This window comes from Lactuca virosa, chromosome 5, assembly GCF_052849685.1.
Source record: "Lactuca virosa cultivar CGN04683 chromosome 5, Lactuca_virosa_CGN04683_v6, whole genome shotgun sequence".
Taxonomy (NCBI): domain Eukaryota; kingdom Viridiplantae; phylum Streptophyta; class Magnoliopsida; order Asterales; family Asteraceae; genus Lactuca; species Lactuca virosa.
Window position 1 is genome coordinate 326,404,813 of NC_136430.1, and position 5,183 is coordinate 326,409,995.

Below are 5,183 nucleotides of genomic sequence, written 5' to 3' on the forward strand. Positions count from 1 at the left end.
TGAATATTTCTACTGAGAAAATGTTATTTGGAGTATCAAGGATTCATCCTCAAAGAAGTGTTGACCTAATGAAGGTATTTCAAAAAATTTCATTATATTCTATAAAATTTAATCTCATTTTCTGTTATTGTGTTCTACATACTAATTTTGATATCAAAGGTCGGTGTATTCGATTCCCTACCACCATCGTATGTCTATTTTCTATAGTTTTTCTGATCATAGCCTCATACACCTCACCATTTTCATATCAAAGGGTTTATGTTGTGCTGCGATGTTTTTCCTTGAAAACGGTTTTATAGTTGGGGGTTTTATCTTGGTTTTTTTATAGGAAGGTCGTGTTTTGTTCGCTTTATAGAATAATTTCACAAAACTAATATCCATCCTTTTTTTTACTTGCTTAATAATCATATATTGTTTTGGTGTCTCTCCAATCAAGATCATTGTATGTGTCAATGTTTGATCTTAGTGTGAACGTAAAACTACTTTCCCCTTACAATATTGTAAGAGAAGTCGAGATTGCAAATATTGTATGATGATTTTTAACTACTTTTATAGTCTCAAATGATTTTTATGGATCATCCATCACTAAGTAAAACCCATAAAAATGATGAGGATTACTACCGAATTGAAAGTACAATGTTGTAATACAAAGAAATGAAAGTGAGATGCTATAATACAGAAATATATGAAAGTATATTGTTATTTTTTGCATTTAGTTCTTTATCCTAATCTAGGAAACTTGATTCCTCGATGCAGTTCTCAAATGTAGGCCCTCTTGAAGCACATGGATTTGTTAGAAACAGATTATGGAGCTTTGATGATGATCCACCTCATTTCCTAACTGATGCCACCAATAAAGTTTTTATTGATTTGATTCTCAGGCCCACTAAAGAGGATTTGAAATTATGGCCCCATTTTATACAACTTGTCAACTTTCTTCAATGCAAGAAAAATTCATAAATTTTCCTTTTAAATAATATTTTTCTTCTGTTCATTATCCTAAATTTCAATACACAAAACTTTGGCCATGGTAAAAAGAAAGACGCCTTCAGAGTTGAGAGTGAGTATTAACACTTCCATCTATTTCAGTTCTATCACTATTGATTTTACTCTCAAAAGGGGAAGGTATATAATATTAAAAACTTAATTTTATCCATACCCTTTTACCCTTTTATTTTAATTTTTTTTTTAAACTTTAAAGCATCATTGTTTTATAAATATGAAGGGCAAATGGATCTCTTGACTAAACGACAGTTGGCACTGGAGGCCTCATTTCGAAGTCTTTATGTCATGTTGCGCAACAACATTTGTAATTTTTTTTATGGTACTTTCTCTCTCTTTTTTTAAAAGGGTTTATTTTTTCTATATTATTTTATAAAATTTATTACCATGACATGCATTTTCGTGAAACTTTATAGTATATAGTGGACACTTTGTGACAATGTTCATTAATCAAAATGGTGCAAACAACAGTTATGTATCCCAATCAACACGAACTTGAGGTCACTCCTAAAAGAACATGTACATCTCATCATTTTCATAAAGGGTATTTTAGTCTTTTTTGATGTCCATCTTCTAACTCCTCTCTTTGTTACTATGTGTTTAAGGACGTCTTTCTCACTATGCCTCTTTTCAATTCTAAAGTGGAGCAAGCTACTACAGAAGAGCTTTTTCAGCTTTTGAGAAGTTGAAAAGAATAATCTTGGAAAGGTACATGGTATCAGGTTGGTCTTGAAGGAGTTCATTATGAGATTTGTACATATGGTATAGGGAATATGGTTGCTTTTTTTTTATACTTTTGTTTGTCGAAACCAAAAAGCAAAGTACATTGCTATTATGTGACTTTTTAATGTTTTTTATATTGTCAAATTTGTAAAGAGACATCATTATGTATTTCAAATGTTATAAAAACGATTTGTCACTTATATCTTTTTATCTTACATCGTTCAATCAAAACAAACCTTCACCAGACCTATCCAAAGCAGCGCCAACTGCATGTCGGACCTTCCTCTAGTTTTTAAAAATGCATATAGAGGAAGTAGAAATACTTTTTCTTATAGTATATAATGGATAATAAGTAATAGATAAAATAAAATATACATAATAGGTAATAGATAAAACAAAGAAATCCATCAAAATACTCGTAAAAAATATGACTTTAGCCCATCATTAATCATTATGTAAAAGTAATATCTAAGTGAAATATTATAATATTTGAAAAACCGGTTATCCGAACTATCCGCACATTTCCAAAATGACTAGAAAAATCGGATATCTGAAAATCTAGATATCTAAATTCTCAGATAATTTTGGATTTTTCAGATTGGGTTTTCGATATTGAGTATTTCTGAATACCCCTATTCCTTATTGTAGAATACAATACAAAAAACGATTCTCACTTTAGATGGTAAAAAGCTTCAGATCTGTTGGAAACTGGTTTGGGAACATTTATAAGAAAAAAAGTCTATCGAAAAACCTCATATGAAAACCTTTCCAATGGATTCCCGACAAAAATTTATGAGACATTTTTGACAAGAGGTATGTTGTCGGAAGTTCAAAAACTTTTCCTACACACATCATTTTCTTGGATTTACCGAGGAATATATTTCTGGGCATTTCCGAGGAACAACTTTTTGATGATAGTTTCCTGTCACTTTTGGTGACAAATTTTTTCTAACAGTTCAGAAAACACTCCATTGTGATAATTTTTTGTGACATTAGTGACAAAGTTTCCTAGGCATTTCTAATGAATTGTGCAACTTTTAAAAATAAAGAAAACAAATTTGATTTTTTTGTCGAATATGTAGAAAACATATAATTAAAATGAATTCTATTAAAGTTCATGCATAAAGACAATAAACATAGATTTAAAAATTATCCATTACAACACCCGTTTGTTTTAACAAACGTATTGACACAAACATAATACTAATCGCTAAAAATATACACGTGTTAATAACCGTTACTTAAGGCGCATTAGGTCGATTGTCGGGAGGGATATTTCCAAAACAGCTTGTGAATCCAATCATTTGGGACTTTGGGTTTCATGTTAGGATTATCTTCCAGCCTTTTCAGATTTAATTTGAAATTGACTTTCTTCCAACTTCTAAACCTAAAAATGTTCAGATAAACATGCATAAATTAGTAAAGACAAAAAAGGGAAATCTCCAGAAAAGTCCTAAAATTTTACCCTAATTTACGAAAAAGTCCAAAACTAAAATATGTTTACAAAAAAACATGAATTATGGCGATTTAACCCTTTTTTTCCGGTTTACCGGTTTTATTACTTACATGTTTCGCTAAAGTCCCATTATTTTACCCTAATTTGCTAATAAGTCCTAAAATAAAATTTACTGATGATTTGACCATTTTCTTCATGTAACATATATTTTATCGGTTTCATTGCTGACTTAGACACCTAGTCATTAAATTAGTTGATAAGATGAATACGATGGGTTATATAATGTCACATTTACTATAAAATTTGATACCCATCTCATCGGCTCATTTATGACTATGTATCTACGTCAGCAATGAAACCAATAAAATGTGTGTTTCCAAGAAAAAAAAGGCAGAAAATGAGTTGATGTCTGATTAGATTGATATATTGGGTTACATAAGATTAGACAGACAATTTGATATTTCTTATAAACGTAAAAAGAAACGCAGTTGTTGTTAGTTTATATAATTATTGTAGCCTTCGTTGGATGCATTTTATGTTCCAAAAAGATATATTATACATCAGGATATCAAGTTTTATGCTAAACATAGCATTATATAACTCAACATATCAATCTCATCATCTCATTTAATGACTAGGTGTCCGGGTCAGCAATGAAACCGGTAAAATGTATGTTACATAGAGAAAATGGCAAAATCATCAGTAAATTTTATTTTGGGACTTATTCGCAAATTAGGGTAAAATAATGGGACTTTAGTGAAACAGATAAGTAATAAAACCGGTAAACCGGAAAAAAAGGGTCAAATCGCCATTTTTACCGGTAATTCATGCTTTTTCGTAAACAAAATTTAGTTTGGGACTTTTTCGTAAATTAGGGTAAAATTTTAGGACTTTTCTGGAGATTAGTAAAACAAAGAATATATATATATATATATATATATATATATATATATATATATATATATATATATATATATATATATATATAAAATCTTTTAAAGCAACTTATATTTTACCAATATAGGGAATATACTTACATTTCTTATACATAATAACATCAAATTTGTAACACCGATTTTTAGGATTGATTAGCTAAAGAGTTTATGTAACATCTAATTTTCAGGTTTCTGTTCATGAGGTAATCATTTCATAATGTGGGATTTTCAGGGGCCACGACATGGCAGCAGGTGGTCCCCGGTGTGGCATTCGTTGATGAGGAATGTGCATCTACGCAACACCAATATGTGGCATATAGTCGGTCATGACATGGTGGTTGGTTTGGGAAAAAAACTCTAATTTCGTGATTGGTTCCCTATCTAAGGGTACTAAATCCAAGGGTTTCTCATTTTGGCAGCCTCTCCACCCTTTGAGATCATATCCCATCCAAACACTAGCCTCTATTTGTATTCTTAGTGTGTGTGAAGCCACTTTTGTGAAAAATAAAGGAAAAATGAGTCCATTTTGGTGCTTGTGTGCTTGGTTCCAGCTTAGATCTTGCATCTTCATCACATTCTTGGTCTTTTAGAGGTATAAAGTTTTCAACTTGCTCATTAATTCTCTAGATCTAGTGCTCGGACATGTTATGAGCTTTTTAGTCGATATATTCTTGTTCTTGGAGTTTGAGTGGACTCCATAACCTTTGAGTGCATTATTTGGTTTCTGGACCATGGTGGTTGTTAGAAAGAGGGATTGTATGACTTAGTTGGGTATCCTTGATTTTGGTGCAAGCATTAAGAACTTAATAGTTGAGATCTTGGTTTATTGAGATGTCTTAATGAATAAAGTTGGAAACTTTATCCATCTACACCTTAGGAAGGTTCAGATTTGAGAATTGGGGTTCATGGGGTTAAGGGTTACGAGCTTAATCCATTAAGTTGTGAGAACCAGTTCCCACGACATGGCGGTCTGGTTGCCATGACATGGGGAATAGTGTCCACATGGCTGTTTTGTCGTGTAGTTGCCATGACGTAGCCTATGGGTGGCCACGACGTGAATGTCAGTT

At 31.6% G+C, this 5,183-nt stretch overlaps 1 long non-coding RNA gene across 1 annotated transcript; it reads left to right on the forward strand.

Annotated features, from left to right (window-relative positions):
• Window positions 1-766: 766 nt before the first annotated feature.
• On the forward strand, window positions 767-1,761 carry LOC145112165 (uncharacterized). The gene is made up of 3 exons (XR_013710441.1): window positions 767-1,324; window positions 1,419-1,521; window positions 1,608-1,761. It is a non-coding gene; the product is annotated as an uncharacterized LOC145112165 (long non-coding RNA).
• Window positions 1,762-5,183: the final 3,422 nt, after the last annotated feature.